This window comes from Mesoplodon mirus (assembly GCF_964341445.2).
Source record: "Mesoplodon mirus genome assembly, chromosome: 12".
NCBI lineage: Eukaryota > Metazoa > Chordata > Mammalia > Artiodactyla > Ziphiidae > Mesoplodon > Mesoplodon mirus.
The window spans coordinates 9,187,863-9,211,387 of record NC_138988.1 but is presented as its reverse complement, the minus strand read 5'-3'; the positions used below and the strand labels follow the sequence as shown (position 1 = coordinate 9,211,387).

General features: G+C 42.0%; 1 protein-coding gene across 1 annotated transcript in view; it reads left to right on the top strand.

Annotated features, from left to right (window-relative positions):
* The window catches only part of GRM7 (glutamate metabotropic receptor 7), a gene marked incomplete at its 3' end in the record, with an annotated part of 816,540 nt that overhangs the window by 712,602 nt on the left and 80,413 nt on the right, over positions 1-23,525 (top strand). The gene's annotated exons all lie outside the window — the stretch shown is intronic.

Below are 23,525 nucleotides of genomic sequence, written 5' to 3'. Positions count from 1 at the left end.
GCAAGAAGGATCTGGGAAGTGGAACAATCGCTGCAGAGGGAGGGGCGGGAGCGTAAATACCAGAAGGCCTGAACACAGGGCACCTCGGACCGTTTGCCCGTCCTGCGGCAGTAATTATCCTGATCACGGAGGATGTTAAAATCGAAAGTCCCTTTAGGAGGCCATTTGGGTTGATTGTCTAGAGGATATTGTGGCCAGGCCACAGTGGAATAGAAAATAAGCCGTCGGCACGGAGATCTTGGGAGAAACCGAGGGCTGTAAAATTGGCTACGAGACACCCCAGGGGCGTTTTAGAATCTGGTTTCGATTGTGAGGTTCCCATGACCCCCAGTCCCTGAGTGAATGGAGAGGGAAAGAGGCGTCCCTGGTCTCAGTCTCCAATTCACGGCAGGTCGGAGGGCGGTCAGGACGTCTCCACAGTTGCCCGAGGCCCGGAGAGAGGACGGAGGAGTCCCTGACGCGGCCGCGATTAGGGCCAGGGAGTCCGGTGGGTAGGGACTCTGGGGTTTGGAGGGAACAAGGGAGGGGGACTTACCCCGTTTTCTGCCGGATCGGGCGGATGAGTAGAGGTTCCCTGGTCGTCTCCTGGGGGAGGGGAGGAGTGGCCTGCGCAGTAACCCGCGGGGCTTGGTACCCCTCCCGGGTTTCGGCACCGGTCAGTTGGCCTTACAACTTTCCTTTAGGGGACGACAGGGGTCAATCAGCCAGATGACCTAACTAGTGCTGATGCAGCAATTCCCAGTGGACTGGTTCAAGATTCATTTCTGGGAGAGTCAAAACCATAATTCAGTTAGCATAAGGAACTCCACGGTGGGCCCGTTTTCTTGTTATTAACAATTTCCCCCTTTTGAGATCAGACTCTCAGCCTGAGAGATGGGATAAAAATTAAAGGTATCAGCACTACCCCCAGCTAGGGCTCTGGAGTTCTCCCAGTGTTTTGCTGAATCTCTGTGGCATTCACAGGTCACAAGGTCAGGTTCACATTCCCGAAGCTGGTCATTCTCTTCAATCCCTGTCTGAAGTTCTTGTCTTAACGTGATCATCTGTGTGGTGGTTTTTAGCTGTGATCAGCTGTGAACATGCATTTAAAGCTTTTGAGAGACTATATCACACCACAGAGACCTACTAGGATAATCAGAAACAGCACAATTCCCAATGTCTGGACTGCACTTCAGAGACAGGCTCCCTAAGACCCAAACCAATCAAAATAAGCCAAAGAAAGTCCCCATTGAAGGAGTCACTTTTTTAAGCCAACTGACTTTTTATTCAGTCATCTTATTATGGAGCTGAGTCTCAACTGACCCCGAAGTGTCAAATTCGAGTATAGCAAGTGGTGTTGGCCATGGCGCAAACACCCTGGTTAGCTAAAATCAAGGGCTCTCCTATTATCCAGAACAACTTTGGGCAGAGAATCTGGGAATGTCTGGTGGGGAGCTCTTGCTGTAGCAGCAGATTCTGTAATAGCTTCAAGGGCTAAGGAACTGTTCCTGATCAGAGCCTCATTTGCACTTAGGGTAAGGGTACTTAGCCCGCCTAGCAGGAATCTGCTGAAGGAAGTGAAGTTTGAATCATGAATGCCTCCTGGTGATTCCCGTTTGAGTCCGTGGCTCAGGACTGGAAAGATGACAGCCATGGAGGCTGGTAAAATGTAAGGGGCTGTAGAACACACAGGTGGATTTATCCTGCTTGCCTCCTATCCCTTTCTTTGTACAAAGCCCCCAAGTTTGGGAGTCTGACACAAAAGAGAAGGGGCTGATTTTGTTTTCTGAGAATCCTGAGGCATTGGCAGAACCAGAGGATTACTAGAATTGTGGCCAATCCAGCAGTCATTTGATGCTTGGGTTATTATCCCCCCGACTCCTTGCAATGGGCGTTACCTTTCCAGGCCAGAGCAAGGCAAAAAGTGGACAAAAGTATCATGAGGCCCTTCATGGCGTGAGCGGTAGGAAAAAAGATGATCAGAGAGGGAAGGAGAAATGGAGAGAAACATTCTTTTTTTTTGCTGTACGCGGGCCTCTCACTGTTGTGGCCTCTCCCGTTGCGGAGCACAGGCTCCGCAGCCATGGCTCACGGGCCCAGCCGCTCCGCGGCATATGGGATCCTCCCAGACCGGGGCACGAACCCGTATCCCCTGCATCGGCAGGCGGACTCTCAACCACTGCGCCACCAGGGAGGCCCGAGAAACATTCTTGATCTGAGGTCTTACCTCTAAATTCTATGTGATTTTGAGGTCTCCATGTTTTTGCAGAGGACCAGAAGTCAGGTAGAGCCTTCTTTACCTGGGAAAATGCACCCAAGTTTCCACAGCTTATAATGTGGCAGTGGTCAAGAGTGAAATGCAAATGGACTTAAAGATGTCCATGGTTAATTAAGATAATAAATAAATGGAAACAGATGATATTATACCAGGACATATCAAATTTCTAGGATTTTATACAGTTTTAGAACATTTATATTACTAGCATGCATCCATCCATACAAATATAACCTAAGAAGGTTTAGCATCACTTCTTATTTGATAATGCTTCCTGCATAATTTAACATAGCAAATAAACCTAATTTATTTTAACATCTTACCATATAAGAAGCAAATCCCTTGACATTTTCTGGGGACCTTCTGGGAAATATCCAAGTTCGTTTGAGGTCAAAAAGACCCCACTTAAAATTGGACTTCGGGAATACATCAAAGTTTGAACATTTGATTAAATAGGATCACAGATCGTTATAATACTTCATTATCTATGTAGCTGAAGTGACAACAAAAGATGGTAAAGGTAAAACCAGTTATGTGGTTATAAGCAAAACTTACCTCTTTTAATATTGAGGAGGCTGGGTTTTCTTAAGTAATCAAAGACCTGAGAAAGACAACCGGAAGCACAGTAAATTATTTTGGTCAAACACAAAAATCTTTGCAGTCCAGGCAGACTACTTTAAAAGGTAAACTTTCACAATCTCTTTGGAAAAGCAGACCAAAAGTACAATAACACTTTGTCATTTTAGTGCAGGGAAAAGCAGTCTAATTTTGCACCAGTGTACTTTTGGTATCAAAACTCATTTTTTTAAGCTTAACTAAATCCATTCCAAACTAGCTTGACCACACATAAAATTCCTTTTCTACAAACCTTCTACAGCCTTTTTAATATTTTTTCAAATTTTGTCCTATTTTATTTTCGGGCAGGAACAACCAGTTGTTTCCTTTCATACTTACTATAATTCCATATGGTGATTAGAATTCTGAACCCTTAGAATCCTTAATTCCTTGGTATAAACTAAGAAGTAAGCAATTGTGGACTGCCACACTAGCATTCTGTGGATTGGAAGAATGTTTTAGTATCTTACCTTATTTGGAATTAATGTAGATATTCGATGAATATCCATTATTTAACTTATTTCAGTATAACTTCAGGGTTTCAAGTTACCAAAAACGATTTGGAAGCTATTTTTGGCATGCCATAAAGCATAGTTAGTTATTGTTGAAAAGTTTATTTAATTTACTTGTTCTTAACAATTACATTCAGATTACTTGTGAAAATTTCATGAGACATTAAACAGCTAACCACCATCACCTTACGTTATCTTTCTTGCTAAAAAAATTCTGTAACAGAACTAGAACAAAAAATTTCACAATTTGTATGGAAACACAAAAGACCCCGAATAGCCAAAGCAATCTTGAGAACGAAAAATGGAGCTGGAGGAATCAGGCTCCCTGACTTCAGACTATACTACAAAGCTACAGTAATCAAGACAGTATGGTACTGGCACAAAAACAGAAAGATAGATCAATGGAATAGGATAGAAAGCCCAGAGTTAAACCCACGGACATATGGTCACCTTATCTTTGATAAAGGAGGCAGGAATGTACAGTGGAGAAAGGACAGTCTCTTCAATAAGTGGTGCTGGGAAAACTGGATAGGGACATGTAAAAGTATGAAATTAGATCATTCCCTAACACCATACACAAAAATAAGCTCAAAATGGATTAAAGACCTAAATGTAAGGCCAGACACTATCAAACTCTTAGAGGAAAACATAGGCAGAACACTCTATGACATAAATCACAGCAAGATCCTTTTTGACCCACCTCCTAGAGAAATGGAAATAAAGACAAAAATAAACACATGGGACCTAATGAAACTTAAAAGCTTTTGCACAGCAAAGGAAACCATAAACAAGACCAAAAGACAACCCTCAGAATGGGAGAAAATATTTGCAAATGAAGCAACTGACAAAGGATTAATCTCCAAAATTTATAAGCAGCTCATGCAGCTCAATAACAAAAAAACAAACAACCCAATCCAAAAATGGGCAGAAGACCTAAATAGACATTTCTCCACAGAAGATATACAGACTGCCAACAAACACATGAAAGGATGCTCAACATCTTTACTCATTAGAGAAATGCAAATCAAAACTACAATGAGATATCATCTCACACCAGTCAGAATGGCCATCATCAAAAAATCTAGAAACAATAAATGCTGGAGAGGGTGTGGAAAAAAGGGAACACTCTTGCACTGCTGGTGGGAATGTGAATTGGTACAGCCGCTATGGAGAATGGTATGGAGGTTCCTTAAAAAACTACAAATAGAACTACCATATGACCCAGCAATCCCACTACTGGGCATATACCCTGAGAAAACCATAATTCAAAAAGAGACATGCACCAAAATGTTCATAGCAGCCCTATTTACAATAGCCCGGAGATGGAAACAACCTAAGTGTCCATCATCGGATGAATGGATAAAGAAGATGTGGCACATATATACAATGGAATATTACTCAGCCATAAAAAGAAATGAAATTGAGCTATTTGTAATGAGGTGGATAGACCTAGAGTCTGTCATACAGAGTGAAGTAAGTCAGAAAGAGAAAGACAAATACTGTATGCTAACACATATATATGGAATTTAAGAAAAAAAATGTCATGAAGAACATAGGGGTAAGACAGGAATAAAGACACAGACCTACTAGAGAATGGACTTGAGGATATGGGGAGGGGGAAGGGTAAGCTGTGACAAAGTGAAAGAGCGGCATGGACATATATACACTACCAAACGTGAGGTAGATAGCTAGTGGGAAGCAGCCGCATAGCACAGGGAGATCAGCTCGGTACTTTGTGACCGCCTGGAGAGGTGGGATAGGGAGGGTGGGAGGGAGACGCAAAAGGGAGGGGATATGGAAACATATGTATATGTATAACTGATTAAATTTGTTATAAAGCAAAAATAAATAAATAAATAAACAAACAAACAAAAAAAAATTCTGTAACAGAGATTACATGAGCTTATTGGACTTTTAGTAAGCCTAGGTAGAATAAAAATATTTAATACTGATATAACTCTAAAGCGTGCTTGTTTACTGAAGATTATCCTAGATTACATGATCTTGAAAAGCATTTGCATTAGTTTTTATATTTCTGAGAGTATATTTAATTAAGAGTGTTTGTCTGTAGGCAATTAGAGCTCTCTACAAATTAAAGTCGGTACTCTCATCTGCATGTAGAAAAATACCTCATCTATAACATACATACACAGACACACAGAGATCTTAATAGATTTTTTTTTTTTTTTTTACAATTTAAGCCGTGAAGCAGGTATGATAATGCAAAACTCACTAGTTTATAAAAGAACAGTTGGATACAAATTCTGGTTTTGGCCGATGGAATAAGTTAAGCTTACCTGCTCAGATGGTTAAGCCTTACCACTAATCAAAGATTTTTTTAATAGGCCTAGTTTTCAAATAAATAGCCTTTCTTTTATTTTTTTCTTTCTGTTTTTTTTCTTATAAGAATTATCTTGGTTCCTAGAGAAGACCAGGTAGGACATTTACATCTCAAAAGGCACAGAGATGATAGAATGTAAATTCCAGCAAGAAGGATTTGCTTCCTAAGTCTAAATCTTTTACAATTATCTGCAAACCTTTGGCCATGAATAGGGGAGGTCTGGGGATTGGTAAGAAGGATAGGTGGCCTTTGAATTGCTTCCAGAGCTGCATTTCTGTTTTTGTAAAGACTCAATTTACAAGACAAGGACAGTTGCTTTTAATTCCTCATAGGGTTGCAACCTGAATGACCTCATCAAAGGCTGACACACCCATCCAACTATGTTATCTCCAAATTTCTTCTTTATATCTGGGAGAAGACCTACAACTACGATGGGAATCAAAAAAACCCTGTGTTCTAGACTTAGAGCTGCTCATTTTTGGAATGATTTTCTTTCCCTCTAGGTACTTGAGTTCATTGTGGCTTAGGGGAGAGGGCCTAAAAAGTGTCTTTATCTGCCTCTGATACCAGCTTCCAATTTGGGCAACTTCTGACCAAAGACGCTACTTTTCAACAATCCTTTCAAATATGTTGTCAGTTTTCAGCTTGGACAAACGGTAAGTATTCCTAGCAGTACTGAAGAAAACCCCATGGAGGCCAGAGGTGTCCCCCAAAAGCGTGCAAAAGATACTACCCTCCCAGGATCCAGAGCCACTCCCAAAGATAACCAAAGGAAAGACAGACACAGTTCCTCTGAGAGCCGGCAGCAGTGAGTAGGTTGCTGGCCACAAATGGCGCACAACCCACATTTCTGTCTGGCCTTACCTTTGGGGCCTCCAACCTGACAGTTGCCAAGCCAAGTTCTCAGGACACAAAATGAGACAAGGGCAGTAGCTGTCCTTGGGGGACAAAGGACATAAACCAAGGCGTCTGGATTTCGAAAGAAAGGGACAGTGTAAAATGTTACCTTCCTCTCTCACCTGGCCACTACAGAGAGGATTCTCCCCTTTCACAGGCTTCTGGCAGTTTTCCTAGGATCCCCGCTGCAGGCTCCGGATGAGTGGGGTTTAGAGAGTGCAGCCCTAGTATCTACCAGAATTTTACAAGATTTTCCACTAATTTTAACTTTACTTTCCCTTCAGCTGTTTAAAGCTGTAATGGGTAGCAGCTTACTTGAGAATCCCTGAGTCCCATCAACCCTGGAAGGGGTTGTCCTTGCAGGGCAGATGTGGAGGCACCTCCAAGGCCCCTTACTTGGAGGACTTTGGTTTACAGCCTTGCAGGCTCAGCAGAGGGGAAAGGCTATTCAGGCACAGGATCACAGACTGTGAGTTCTCAGGTAAAGGAGGCTAGAGGGGAGTAGGTACAGTCACCTCAGTCTTACAGTTCTTTGTTTTAGGTGCCTCTTGTACCTTTAATTTCTCCTCAGCCTTTTGGAGGCCTCTGCATGACACTTAAAATAGGTATCCCATTCTGTTTGATTTGGGAGCCCTTGCTTTCAAGGGCACTTCAATGAATGGTGTTTGTGTAATTGGAACATTCCTCAAAGGGGCCACTGGAGTGTAAGATTTTGCCATTTTTGTAGATATTCACAGCTTCCAGGACCTCAGTTCTTAAAATAAGCATTTTCCCCCGAAGGTGGTGCACTCAGTTTTTTGAAACTTGAGGATCCCATTTTTTAGCTAAGTCTGGGGTCTGCTGGAGCCAAGTTAATACCTAAGAGGGCCATGCTGCTGGTTTGGGGATTGTATGATGTTTTAAAGTGCACCTTGTCGCATGAACATTGTTCGAGGTTGGGGGTGAACTAACTAGTTTCAATCTAACGCCTTCTGTGAACCCCTTATCCTAGCATGGGAGTCAGAGTTGGGGGACAAGCACTCTAATGGCTCTTATGTGCTCGACCCCATGCCCACTAGCTTTGCCTTCCCAGATTCCCATTAGCAAGAGGACTATTTACTCCATGTGCACATTAACAGAAACCAATAGTAACTGAGGAAATGGAACTGTGGACACCAGCAGTAACCAAAGAGATGGTACCGTGGATTGGCCAAGAGAAGGCCATAACTGTGCACCAACAGCTATTCCCAAGTGTAACTGGGAACCAAACCAGCAGACCCCAACAAATGGGGACCGTGGACTAACAAGGGCTGAGGACCAGCACTCCGCTAGAACCTGTCACTCCAGACTGACCCAGGACTGGAAAGCTGATTTACATCAGGAGCTCAGTGCAAAAAGAGTGGAGCTCAGACCTGAGGGGAACTTAGCCATGGCCCTTGGAAATGGTGAGAAAGAGAACTCACGGTTACCAGCATCTGTGTTTCCCGCTGTCCTCAGAGCCATCAGAAGTCTCCTTCATATGCATCCACTGCCATCAAGCTGTAAAGAAACAAAATTCAACTAAGGAAACTTTAAAGATCTTATTGGGTTTATTCAGTAATTCATGACTCAGGCAGCAGGCAGTCTAGAAGCTAAAAGGATCTCCAAGGAGCTGCAGAAAACGAAAGAAAGACTTCTCAAGGCACAAGGGAGCAGGAACAAGGAATCTGCACTAGGCAAAAAAGTAGGTTGGTTATTGCAAGGGGCTGGCAGGCAGATGACCTAACTAGTGCTGGTCCAGCGATTCCTGATGGACTGGTATAAGATTCCACTTCTGGGAGAGCTAAGCTGTAATGCAGTTAAGTCTCAGGTGTGGAGCTTAGCATAAGCAACTCAGTAATGGGCCTATGTTTTGTTTTTAACAAGCTCTGACACATAAATATCATATTTCCTACATATTTCTCAAATTCATCTGCTCTAATTGACCACCAGCTCTCTCTTCCCCAGCCTGGACTTAATCATGGAAGTTTGCATTTAACACATATTAAAGAGATTTTAGTAAGTCAAAAAAAATTAATTATAGAGCAAGAAGACCCTGAGCAGAACAATTTTGCTTCTTAATATCGTGTATAGCATTGCTTTCCAATCTTGAGTTTTACAGAATGAACCTAAGAATCATAAACAGAAAATGGGATTATACTTTGACAGAGGCAGAATCAAAATGGAACCGTGTCCTGACTGATCACCCAGACAAGGTGGAAGCAAGCGGTCATCCATCCCCAAATCTGGCCTGATGCCTACTATGAGGAATACTAGATTCTGGCATAAGAAGGGCATCAAAATCTACAAGGGTCCAGGACAGTGCGAGAGTGGAGGAAACAGGCATTTATAGAATGATCAAAGGATTAAAATGTGAATGGAGCTACAGGGTGCTGCAAAGCTTGCCTGAAGACAGGACATGTTGCCGATGATGGCATATCCTAACCAGCACAGCACTTACTGTGTGCCAGGGAATATTCACAATTACTGTCTTCTTCATTTAATGCTCCTAACACAAACCCGATGAAGCAGGTAATCATCCTCATTTTATAGAAGAGGAAACTGAGGACTTAGGAAGATTTAGTACCTTGTCCAAAGTTACCCAGCTAACAAGTGATGGAGCCAGGATTGGAAATGAGGAACTTTCGTTTCAGAGTCAATATCTTAACCTTTAGAATACACTGCAAAATAGGAGAATACGAGAGAGAAGCACAAACTGGGCCAAAGACCAGTGAGGCGAGTGTGCAGAGCAGAGGGCACTGAACAAAACAGGAGTGGCTACGGGGAGGGAGGAAAAAACTGAGGCCCCTTCTGAGCCTCCACTGCTCGGAAAGCTTCTGAAAGCAAGACCAGACTAGTTTCACTTGGTCTGCTAAGCACAAGAGCCTATTAGAAAAAGGCGAACAAAACATTTCCAAAATGATCACTGATGTTCTTTCCCTGCAAGGCACTGCCGTGACTTTCTTTCTTTCTATGTACACCCCCATGATTTACCAACAAGACTCTTCCAAGCTGACCTTGCTTCTTTTTTTTTGCGGTACGCGGGCCTCTCACCGTTGTGGCCTCTCCCGCTGCAGAGCGCAGGCTCAGCGGCCATGGCTCACGGGCCCAGCCGCTCCGCGGCACGTGGCATCTTCCCGGACCGGGGCACGAACCCGTGTCCCCTGCGTCGGCAGGACTCTCAACCACTGCGCCACCAGGGAAGCCCTGACCTTGCTTCTTTTGTTACAGCTCATTCTCATCAACTTCATTACATTCCAATAAATAGCGACGTCCCACTCCTTGATCGTGGGGTGTGCGTGTAACAGACGCTGACAGCAGCCTAAGAGAAAATTTCCCAACTCGTCTGATATGTTATGCTCCCTTTTCGCACACAAAGATGCTGCTATTAATTTAGTATTCAAAAAGCCTTGTAGGCCTCATTTCATCTGGAATACAGTCAGATATTGAAAATGCCAACACTGTGTTTAGCACAGGGTATCAGGTCCATTTCCTGTTCCCCTTCCCGCTAGGTGTAGAGTGACATTTGGATGGCTTGGCCAGTCATGTCACAGTAATCTACAAGAAACAGTAGGTTTCAGCTGAGAACTGTGTAACTAATCTTATTCTGTACCAGGCAGTGTATCAGAACTTCTCCTTCACCGGCAACTGCTTATAATCTACTAAACTGTCACATGTCCTCTTATTCTTTCCTAGCTCAACTGGGAACCTGTTTCCTCAACAACAGCCATGAAAACATCAACAATTCTTTTTCCCATTGCAAACTGAAAGAATATGCTATTAAAACGCATTGCCAAATTTTCACCAAGGGTGGGAATGGTTGGGATCCAATGTTGTACTTTGATGTTCAAAAATATCTGCAGATCTTTCAAGGCTGCTGGTAAATGGTCCAGGTTTTGAATCTTCTATCCACAAAAAGCAATAGTTTATAGAAGATCTCTTGAAGAGCATAATACACTTGCAGTATGGGTAGGTGGGATTAATCACGGGTGTTCATTGATCAGCACTGCCCAATGGGATTTTCTATGATGATGATAGAAAAAAATTTTTTTTTACTTAATGTATTTATATTTGGCCGCATTGGGTCTTCCTGGCCGTGCGCGGGCTTTCTCTAGTTGCGGCGAGTGGGGGCTACTCTTCGTTGTGGTGCGTGGGCTTCTCATTGCAGTGGCTTCTCTTGTTGCGGAGCAGGGGCTTAGTTGTTCTGCGGCACGTGGGATCTTCCCGGACCAGGGCTCAAACCCGTGTCCCTTGCATTGGCAGGCGGATTCCAAACCACTGTGCCACCAGGGAAGTCCACATCAACTTTTCAAAAACTGTGCTTACCCGCTTGCCCTGGCTTTTCTCTGACTTAGGACTTGCAACAGCCACTCTCAGACCTCTATCTCTCCCTGCACTTACTCATTCTTGATGCCTCTTCCCAGCCAATCTTAACACCTTTGACCTCTCTGTGTCCCTTACCTCCCACGTGGGCACAACTCAGAGACAGTCCCTATGCCACGCATATTAAATGTGTGCCTTCTCCCCATTCCTTTAGCTCCCATTAAACAGGTCCAGCACCAATCTTTGCTTGTTGAGAAGCTCTAGCAGCCTCCTCACTCATTTTTGTCATCCCCCTCCCTCCTCCCAGCTGTGGGACACACTGGGGCCTGACTCATCTTGCCCAAGCACAGATATAGTCACATCTCTCTGCTGCCCCCAAACATTTAATGACTCCCCATAAACCTGATGATTTAAATTGAACCCCCCATTCTGTCCTTCAATAAATTCAATAGCAAATATTACTTGCATAAGTGGCCCGGGGAACACAAGACTCACTGAACTGCTGATCCTTCGGTGGACACTCCATACAGTTGTTTTCTCCTTCCTTCCCAGGGAAGTGCTCTTATTAAATGCTCTTCCTCTTCAGGGCCCATCTCATTACTAAATGCTATTCCTCTTCAGGGCCCATCTCAATGTCACTGCCTTGTACGTCTTTGCAAGTCTACCATTGTTCCTGCCTTATAACTGCTACAACACTATTTTTAAATTAATGATTATATATGTGTGTATATATATATATATACACACATACACACACAAAGCAAAGTGAAATACATAAGTTTTAAGTGTATTTAGGATGAATTCTGACACATGTGGACACTTGTATCACCATCATCCACATCGAGATACAGATTTCCATAACCCAGAAAGTTCCCTTTGTCCCCTTCCAGGTAGTACCCATCTCTAAACAACTGTTATTCTGACTCATAGATTCGTTCTGGATGCTTCTGAACATCATACAAATGCACTTGTACCCTACATACTCTTTGGTGTCTAGTCTCTTTTAACTCAAACATTTTTTTTTTGAGATTCAATCTTGTCATTGTTTATGTACATAGTTCTGAACTCCAAGGGCACCTTGTTGCCAAATCCTCTAGGAAACCCTTGCCTGCCTTCATCTTTTTTTGTCCCACTGCTAACAAATCACCTCTTAAAGGCAGAGCTTTCAACCAGTTTATCTTCTGTCTCCCACAGTACCCCACACGGGGTTCTGATGTATATGGGATGTACAATTCATATTTCTTGGATGAGACTGAGTGAATGATCAATTCCTTTCTTGGGTCACCAGATGACTTCAGTAGAACAGATCAACTGTAAGCCGCATGGCATGCCCTAGGCCACTGGGACAGCTATTTTATAGAGGTGATGGGTTTATTGGGCATGATGTGAAGAGGAAGGCAAAGCAGTATCTCTCTGTGAGAACTGGCAGCAAAGGCTCAATACCTTGGGCAACGAAACTCTGCATTTTGACATGACCATACGCCTGAGATAGGTCACCATGCCCTGGATTCTGTGGATTTATGACCACCAATTTCAAACTGAAATGTCAAAAAGTCTACTTAGTCTCAAATAACAGAATGTGATGAAGTTGAAGAATTCAGAGCCTGAATGCCCATCAAGCAAATATTTAGAAGGGAAATATATTCCCTTTGTAGACAGTGAATGTAAAGGGAAGCAGAGGTATTATTTATAGCAATAGCTGGTAGCTGGTACTTCAGGCTACTCCAGTCTTAGGACTGAGTGGCAATTTAATGGGGCACAGAAAATAAGAGAACTTTTGCAAAGGCTTAAAAGGTTTCTGCAGTGATGTCATCTGCTCTTACGGAGAAGGGGCATATTACTTTGTCTCCAAGCCGAAGTCAGGACTATATAATGCAATGTCAAGACCCCTGGCTCTCAACTAAGGCATGACAATGACCACCCGTGAGAGGCATGTGCCTCTGACAACCCCTTTGTCCATTCACCAACCACCTTAGACTCAGGAGAGGAATCATAATTATAGAGCAACTGCTCAAGAGTAGAATTTTAGAGCCTCTGGAGAGAAGGAAGTTTCCACTGGGCCATTTGGGTGATTATTGTCAAGACTGTGGTTGAGTCTATCTAAACTGAATAATTTACTCAGTTAATCATTCACCAATTTAGTCAGTGAAAAGCTAGCTTTCCAATAGTGACTGTTTGCAAATGAAGCAGTAAGCCCAATTCTTCCTGCTTCCTCCTAAAACTCTGAGACCAGAACTTATTACTTCTCTAGTGTTACTTTCTGACCCTTTATGACTGCAATAATAAGTCATCTCGAGTTTCATTATCCCCAGTTATCTGTTGGAACTAAAAGGGAAAGACAGAAGAGGAATTATAGACAGAAAGGAGAGCTGAGAGCATTATTCAAAGAGTTCGAATATGTCCTAGGTTGAGCCCCAAATTTTATCATAAACTGCAGAGAAAAACAGGTACAGAATAAAATTATGAAAAAAATCTTTAAAAATCATGAAAGAAATTTTAGTTAGAATAAAATCTAATTAGAAGCACATACAGGTGAATATCATTTGATCTTGCTATAGGGAAGGACTTTCTAAGGCAATAATACTCAACCCTGATGGCACAATAGAATCACCTGGGGAGCATTTGAAAACCCTGTGGCCTATGTAGGACACCAGACTAATTAAAGCAGGGTACCTGGGGTGGGGGGTGGGGAGGGACAAGGTGGGGAATCCAAACATCAGTAGTTTTCAAAGCTTTCCAGGTGATTCCAAAGTGTAACCAAAGTTGAGAATCACTGTTGACTATTCTCAATGTAATAAAAACAAAGAAATAATAAAGCACATAATGTCCAATGACCTGACTACATAGAAAGAAGAAGATTTTGATAAACATTAAAAACAACAAAAACAGGCAAAATACAACACATTTAAAAGACAAGGTGTTAATGTCCTTACTGCATAAAGAATCTGTATAAGACAATATTTTCTGCATTTGTGTTTTTGTTTTTGTTTTTCATTTTATATGTGCCCACACTCTCTCACTTTCCCACCATCTTTATCTGAAATCGAGCTTGGAGAAATGTCATGAAAAACTCAACATTTTCCAGACAGGCTGGCATGTAAATATCCCCAACACTTTCTGTTTCTTACTGCCTAATTTGTTCGCATCTAAAGATCCTTATGATATAAATCTACAAACCAAAAACAGTCACATCTAGGGAACTCTTCCCCACCATGCTTTGAGATGTAACTGATATACTATTTTGTAAATTTAAGTTGTACATGTGACAACTTGATTCAAGTATATATATGGGGAAATGATGACCACACTAAGGTTAGTTGGAACTGTTAACAGGGAATCTAACTCAGGGCTCTTCAGACATTCAGGTGCATAGGAGTAACCTGGGGATCCTGTTGGGTGTAGACTTGAGCCTAAGAAACTACATCATGAGTAAACTCCTTGAAAGTACTGATACAGTTGGTCCTGGGACTGCAGCTTGAGTAGCAAGTACTTAGTTACCTTTGAAAATGTTAGACAGCGCTAGAGTTTATATATACCTTTTGTTTCCTTAAGGATTTCAAATAAATGGTTAGGGCAAATAAATGGTTAGGGGAGGTGTACAACCTAACTTAGGTTCATGCATCTTTATACTCTCAGAGACTAAGGCAAGCATTACAGTTCTTGTCAATTTCATGCAAACAAATTAAATATTTAGGGTTAAACTCAGATGCTTCAGTAGTTTCACAGTGCATTGTCTGGAAAATGAAATCCTCACGTTACTTTTGGAGAAGAAGACCTTTAGTCAAGTGAATCTAAATATCTGATGGCCACCATGAAAGATGGCATCATAGGACAGTATTAACCATGGGAGTTCCATGTGGGCTTTGAAAAAAGACTGTGCTTCCCAACAGTGAAAAGCTGAGAGCATTTCCTCTAAGATTAGGAATGAGACAAGGATGTCTACTCTCACCCACTTTTACTCAACATGGTTTTGTAAGTCCTAGCCACGGCAATGAGAGAAGAAAAAGAAATAAAAAGAATCCAAACTGGAAAAGAAGTAGTAAAACTCACTGTTTGCAGATGACATGACACTATACATAGAAAATCCTGAAGATGCTCCCAGAAAACTACTAGAGCTCATCAATGAATTCGGTAAAGTTGCAGGATACAAAATTAATACATGAAATCTCTTGAATTCCAATACACTTAAAATGAAAGATCAGAAAGAGAAATTAAGGAAGCAGTCCCACTTGCCACTGCCTCAAAAAGAATAAAATACCTAGGAACAAACCTACCTAAGGAGGCAAAAGACTTGTAGGATAAACAATCTAAGACACTGATGAGAGAAATCAAAGATGACAGAAACAGATGGAGAGGTATACCATGCTCCTGGATTGGAAGAATCAACATTGTGAAAATGACTATACTACCCAAAGCAATCTACAGATTCAATGCAATCCCTGTGAAATTACCAATGGCATTTTTCACAGAACTAGAATAAAACATTTGTAAACTCGTATGGAAACACAAAAGACCCCAAATAGCCAAAGCAATACTGAGAAAGAAAAACAGAGCTGGAGGAATCAGGCTCCCTGACTCCATACTATACCACAAAGCTACAGTCATCAAAACAGTATAGTACTGGCACAAAAACCAGAAATATAGATCAATGGAACAGGATAGAAAGCCCAGAAATAAACCCATGCACCTATAGTCAATTAAACTATGACAAAGGAGGCAAGAATATACAATGGAGGAAAGACATTCTCTTCAACTAATGCTGCTGGGAAAACTGGACAGCTACATGTAAAAGAATGAAATTAGAACACTCCCTAACACCATACAGAAAAATAAACTCAAAATGGATTAAAGGCCAGATAGATACTATGAAACTCTTAGAGGAAAACATAGGCAGAACACTCTCTGACATAAATCACAGCAAGATCTTCTATGATCCACCTCCTAGAGCAACGAAAATAAGAACAAAAATAGACAAATGGGACCTGATTAAACCTAAAAGCTTTTGCACAGCAAAGGACACCATAAACAAAACGAGAAGACAACCCACAGAATGGGACGAAATATTTGCAAACGAAGCGACTGACAAGGGGTTAATCTCCAAAATATACAAACAGCACATGCAGCTCAATATCAAAAAAACAACCCAATCGAAAAATGGGCAGAAGATCTAAATAGACATTCCTCCAAAGAAGACATACACATGGCCAAAAAGCACATGAAAAGCTGCTCAACATCATTAATTACTAGAGAAATGCATGTCAAAACTACAATGAGGTATCATCTCATGCCAGTCAGAATGGGCATCATCAAAAAGTCTACAAACAATAAATGCTGGAGAGGGTGTGGGGAAAAGGGAACCCTCTTGCACTGTTGGTGGGAATGTAAATTGATACAGCCACTATGGAGAACAGTGTGGAGGTTCCTTAAAAAACTAAAAATAGAACTACCATACGACCCAGCAATCCCACTCCTGGGCATATATCCAGAGAAAAGAGAAATTTGAATAGATACATGCACCCCAATGTTCACTGTAGCACTGTTTACAATAGCCAAGACATGGAAACAACCTAATGTCCATCAACAGAGGAATGGATAAAGAAGACGTGGCACATATATACAATGAAATAATGCCATTTGCAGCAACATGGATGGACCTAGAGATGATCACACTAAGCTTAAGTCAGACAGAGAAAAACAAGTATCCTATGATATCACTTATATGTGGAATCTAAAAGAAAATGATAGAAATGAACTTATTTACAAAACAGACTCACAAACTTAGAAAACAAACTTATGGTTACCAAAGGGGAAACATGGTAGGGGGGGAGGGATAAATTAGGAGTTTGGGATATACACACTACTCTATCTAAAATAGATAAGCAACAGGGACCTACTGTATAGCACAGGGAACTCTACTCAATATTCTACAGTAACCTATATAGAAAAGGAATCTGAAAAACACTGGATGTATGTATATGTATAATGGAATCACTTAGCTGTACAGCTGAAACTAACACAACATTGTAAATCAGCTATGCTCCAATATAAAATAAAAATTAAATTTGAAAAAAAGAAAGAAAAAGAAAAACCCTGTGCTTACCAACATAAGGAAATATTGAAGTACCTTTTGGGTAATTGAGGCTCACAGCTCAGTCTGTCTTGGATTCAGTAGTTGCCCAGCTTAACTGAATAATGTCATATTGATTCCTCATAGTGAAGCATGGTGCATATTGCAAGGTAGGCATTCAATAAATATTTGATGAATACATAAACAGGGTGTATCTCACAATACCCAAGTGGCATATCTCACAATACCCAAGTGGGATAGAAAAATGTGTCGATTATCAACCTGGGTTAGGGTCCCCAAAATGTTATATAATCCAGAGTCAAGAACACAGCACTTTGTGTGTGCCCAAAGACTTGAGGGTTCAATGACAGAGAGACAGACTAGTTTAGTCAAAGGACCAAAGGGACCCTCGGTCTCCTAACTGCTTAGAGCAGTGCTCCTCGCATTTTATCACAGTCTAGCATTTCGATCACATCACATCCTGGGCGACTGTTCAAAAGGCAGGTTCTTGGACCCCATACCTGGGATTCTAAGATCCGGATCAGGTCACTCTGTTTTAGAACTACTCCATAGAGACAGAAGCAGAGACAGACTTGGTACCAGAGCTCTGGTTTTAATTTTTGCTTCTACCATTCATTGGCCATTTGATATTTTAAGCACATTTGTTATCCTTCTGGAGAATTGGTTGAAGACTCTAGTGTCCATAGGAACTGGGCAGGGAGCTTCATAGGGCAGTAATGGGCGACAGGGTATCACAGTGGGACTGTGCTAAGCTGAAGCATTCGTGTCCTACTTATGGGAGAGCATCCCTACGTAGCTCTAGAAAGGTGGTGGCCAGGCATTGAACTTTTTAAAGAGAAATCGGAAATGCAGGGTTTTACAGGAAAATGAGACTTTTAAATGTTTGTAATTCATTCATCACTTTTTAACACACCGCATGCCACTCTCTAGGTCAGGATCTGTCCTCTGGCTACCAAGTTATGCACTCTCTCTTAAAACCTTACTTATTTTCTATCTTTGTTAACTGTCAAATGAGGCTAATAACACTTACCATGAAGGACTGTGTGGCAAGGATCAGAGATAATTTAAGTGAAAAGCACTTTATAAAGCATAAAAGAAGTCATTAATAACGCTGTCATCAGGATCATCACAGTACCCCCGTGTCTAAGTGTTTTACATATTAAGGAGGAAAGAAAGAGGGCGATTTCTTTTTCAAGACCATTTACCCATCGACAGCAGATGCCGTATGTCCCTTCCCTTATCAGCTCCCTCCTGAGTGAGGAGTGACTGGATGGTCATCTAAGGGCCAGGGCCATTCCTTGGTTTTGTTTTTTCCTAAATCTGGCCTTGAAGAGAAATTTTTCATACACACATACACACACACACACACACATACATGACCCTCATCCTGGCTATAAAGTACAGTTTAGCACGTGTCATGGCTGAGATATCAACAGAAGACCAGGAAGAATGAAGATGAAGCTATACATATGCGTGAACATGTTTCCACGACTACAGATCCTCCAATACTACAATTGGCAGAAATAGTTTTATTAGCACAGACCTAATCTCTCCCTTATCTCCTGGTCGCCATTTGATACATATTATGTCAAAGAGTAACGATCTTTTTCTTGACTCTTTTTGTCAAGTTATCTGAACAATTCAATTGCCTTCCAGACAAGTTTCCAGAATATCAAGAGACATGGAAACTGAGGAACAATTCTTTATCCCTCTTTATTCCTCACCATGCTGAGTATTGTAAAATGATACCTCACTTGACACTCTTTGAAAGGATACTCCCTGGAATGCCAGCTTGGGACAATGACAGTGTGAAGCATTTATCCTGATCATTTACCATAGAAAGTTCCTTGGTCTCAATTATCTGGATTTTTCCAGGTAGATTTTTAGTCCCATATTATCTGGAAAATTGTCCCCAACACTTTGCCAATCTACAAATAGTCTATGTAATTTTGTTGGTTTATAAGGAAAGTTGCTTCCTTTTCCCAGAGGAAATGACATAGGCTTCTACTCTCCCTTCTGGGTTGGGTCTAGAGGGGAGAAACCTCTGCTTGGTCTTTGCTGAGTTCCTTATGGATCAACCTCCTGCCTGGCTTTCTCTCCAGACTCCAGGCTGCCCCCCAGCCTCATTCTCACTAGGGGCACCTTTCTGCAGAAGGCCCGTTCAGCTGGAACGTGGATTCAGCCTGGAAATGGGGAACAAAAAGGAGGGAGGTTCCATCCCCCCTAGGGCTGAGTCCTCCCCCCAAGTCCAGCTCTCCCTCCCCCAAATGAACCTTGCATCCCACTAGGCAGGAGGAGTAGCTCAGACTTTGCTTCAAGAACCACTGATTACTTGCCCGGGCCTCCTGAACCGAGGAAGATGGATCAAAGCTGACCCCAAAGAAACTGCATCTCCGGCGCCACCGCAGAACAATGAAACGCGATTTACAAGTCTGCACTCTCTAGCTTCTAGACCCTTGAAACCCAATGGACAAGCCGATCTCTACAAAGCACAGAGTTGTAAGACATGAAATCTTACCTGGGCCCTCGTAGTGCAGCGCTGGAAGATATTTATCTATCTATCTATCTATATATATATATAGCTCACAACAATCATTTTTTACCTAAATATGCTGTGCTGCTGGGAGACAGAACTGAACTGGAGCCCTTCTGGACCTGTCGATGACCGAGCTATGTGCCAGAGCATTTAGCCTCCGCAGGTGGTCATCTTCCCCACTTTGACCCCAATTTTCCTTTCAGTGTCCAAAGCCTCCTGCTATTTAGAAGGACACTGAGACAGAATGTAAAACACCCAGTTCTTGCATAAATAGGCTGTTTTATTTTGCCATTATCTTAGGAATGTCTGGTTGGTTGTTTTAAATCCAAGGGTCTTTTTGCTAATCCCTCATAAACCTCGTTAAAGAGCTATCAGAATATTACATCTTTATTTTTCTTTCTTGGTTTTGGACTTAAATCTAATGAGCAGGTTCCCAATCTCATGAAAAAAGAAAAATCTTTGTATCAATGCAGGGTCCCTGAGCCCCAGCTGTCACACTGGTTGCTTTTTCCATCTTCAAGTGTGTTTGCTTGGGTGGGCCACAGTTCATTTTCAAGCTATCACAGGGCAGTTAGTCCTGTCAGATCCAATGTCCAACTTCTTGATGGGCCCTCTTAGTGTCATGCGGTACACTTGGGGCCAAAGACATGCTTGTAATTTTCTGTCAACAGCTTTTGCCTTGTTCCCCAAGCCCAACAAATGCAGAGTTCTCTCTGCTTCATAATGATTTTTTTTTGGTGGGGGAGAAGAGTTTGTGTCTATGTGCACATCTGTCAGTGGGAGGGTAGGCTCAGAATCTCTGATGATAGTAATGGTTCTAGATTACAAACCCTTTTCTGGTCAAAAAGGACACTTTCCTAGGCTAAAGCAGTATAACTGCACAGCTGAACTGTTTTCATTAATCAGAGTGGCATTTCCTTGGGGAGTTATGGTAAGTCCATATTCTGGAATTCATTTTCAAGGGCTGAGGCAGGAAAAGGGCCCAAGTCCAGCACTGCATTACTAGCTTATGCCTTTGGAGGTGAGCTGGGTTTACAGCCCAAGGGCTATTCATCTGCCTCTTTCCTTTGGTCTCCATGTCTCCTTGGCCTTTCATTCCATCCGCCCATAGTTGGTGCTCCATGAAAGTTTGCCACATACATGGATGGATGCTTACGTAGATGGAAAGAAAGAGGAACCAAAATAGGTGTAATGAGGTGGGTGTGGACATGGGTCCATATACGAATCAGCCTAGAGAACCTCTTCTTTTTCCCCTTGCTTCTGGATCAAAGGGTACCTGCCTGACTATGGCCTCCTACTTGGTCGGCTTGGGAGGAGCCCCATCCTTGACCTTAGGAAGAATGAGTGCATACACTTCCCTTTCCTTCCTTCTTTCCCATTTCTCAGAAAGCAGTTTTCTTTTCCACTTTAGCTAACCTTGCCCATTGACACAACACATCCACCTGAGCCTCCTTGCCCATCTACCTCAACCAGAAAAGAGAAGGATTAGTTGGAGATACTACAGGAGGTGGATTTGTTGAGACATAGCAGGCAAAGAGAAGAAAGGGGCCAGACTGCAGAGAAGCAGTGTAGACTCTGTTGAGGTCTCTGGAATTGAATACAATCACAGTAGAAAGCCAATGAAGGGTTTTAAATGCAGGAGTTACATCATTTCATTTAATAATAAAAAAAAAAATCCCTCCATCTGCATTGTAGAGAGAGCAAGAGTGAAAATGGAAAGCACTCAGGAGTCTTCTAGGTGAGAATTGCTGGTGGCAGTAGAGATGGAATTAAGTAGACAGGTGTGGATTTGGGATCAGCAGACGTGACAAGCTACAGGATGGGGGCTGGGGTGGGGAAGGAGAAGGGAAGATGCATGGACCATCACAGGCTTTAACAGATGATCTGGCTGTTGAAGGGAATGGGGTAGACCAAGGAAGACATGGGTTTGGGAGGTAGCAAGAAGGGGCGGACAAATCACAAGTACCCGTCTATTTTGGATTTTAATCATTTCCATTATTCATCTTATAGGTATGGCTTATTATTTATTTAGCCCTACAAACAGAGGATTTCAGCAAGAGGGGAGTTATTTGGCTTTTGAAGCTCACTAGGCCTGACCGCCATTTTCTTAATGGTTTATGAGGTTGGCCAACTGAGAAAGAAAGTAGGACACAACTTCCTTGTACGGCAGAAAATCCAAAGCAGTGTGTATTCTTTCTCTATCCTTTGAGTCTAAGTGTTTTTAGAGCTCCCAAAGGACGTTCTGAGAAAGAAAGATAAGAGAGAATCCTTTAACTTCTTTTTAGAGTGACTCTGACTGTAAATTATTAACTACGTGTAGTTTTATTTCTGATGCCTGTACGAGAAAAACAAGTCGTCTTTTTGTGGGGGAGGGATAGGAAAAGGGAAAAAACTTGATAGAGGAAAGAAAGACTGCGCCACCTAGGACACAATAAGGATCAAGAAAGGGCTGATTTCCCTTAACAGCCGGGGCACAGAAGTTTCATCCTGTGAGATATCAAAAGCTCTTCAGAGTCAGCTCAGCTAAGCTGTATACAAAGCATGGTTTCTGCCAAGGTGACAGGCTTAGAGACACTACAAAAAAAAAAAAAAAAGTCTCCTGGGAGGTGGCAAACGCCAGGGTCTGGTGTTCACAGACAAGTGGATTCCAGTGGGCTTCGCTCATTCTCATACCAGGGTCCTGACAACTCAAGTCAGAGGGTCCTGGGTCTGTGGTTACATCTCTTTCCCCCAACCACTTGGCCTCCTCGTGTCTGCCTGACAGCACCAAGCTCCCTCTGCAAAGAAAGTAACCTCCTTGGAAGAAATTAAGATCCTCTTCAAGTTATTATGTATTTCAACTGACTGAGGTGGTAAAACAAACCTTTCTGGTAAAGTTTTCAAAAAAGACAAAATTTCTGCCTTCTTGGGGAGGGTGTTTGTTTCTGTTAAGTGGTTCGGAGTAGCAGAGAAATATGAACAAAGTGGGTATATGGACACTGCAGTATTACCCGCCCCCAACACACATCCGCCCCCTTGCTTACTTGCATGAAATGACTATTTTTACACCATCACATTTTTAACAGAGTCAGTTTGTCCTTCTCTCGGGAAATAAATAACATTCACATTTAGGTGAAAAATGATTGTTGTGAGATATATATATGAAACTAATCACTTTTCTTTACACATGAAACTAATACAACTTTGTAAATCAACTATGCATGAATGTAAAGGATTGTTGACATTCCTCCTTCCCCAAATTATTCCTAATTATACAAGATGGTCTATGGAGTTTCCCACACAAACTTATTTCTACTACTGGTTAAAAAAAAAAAATGGGGACTGGGAGCAGGGGTGGGTTGCCACCTTAACCAGGAGAGATGCTCCAAGCCAATATGAATTCTGTAATAATTGTTAATTTCATAGTGGTGATAATAGATTGTTGTTTTTATAATAATTACAGCACATGATTATCTAGGCTTCAGACGGAAAATGTGAGGACTTAATTACAGGGTGACTTATTTGTTGTTATGTTCTTGCCTCCGTTATTTTGCTTTGAATGCTTACGTCTGCATATCCAGCTTATTCAGCAAGGGGAGGAAACCTTTTATCCTGCATAAGGAAAATATGGCAATTTGAAAAATGATTTCATGACATTTTGAAGCCAGTAACACTAAGTAACTATTAGTGTTTCTCAAGACCTCGTTTGCTCTAAACATGTGGGCTATGGAGCCAAGACAGCTACGGATTCTGGCTCTGCCTTTCCTCAACTATATGACCTTAAATTAGGATCTAACTTCTCTGAGCCTACCTTTCTTTTTTGTTGTTGTTAATTTTTTTTTTTAAAATTTTTGGCTGTTGTGGGTCTTCATTGCTGTGCACGGGCTTTCTCTAGTTGTGGCGAGCGGGGGCTACTCTTTGTTGCAGTGCACAGGCTTCTCATTGCAGTGGCTTCTCTTGTAGCAGAGCATGGGCTCTAGGCA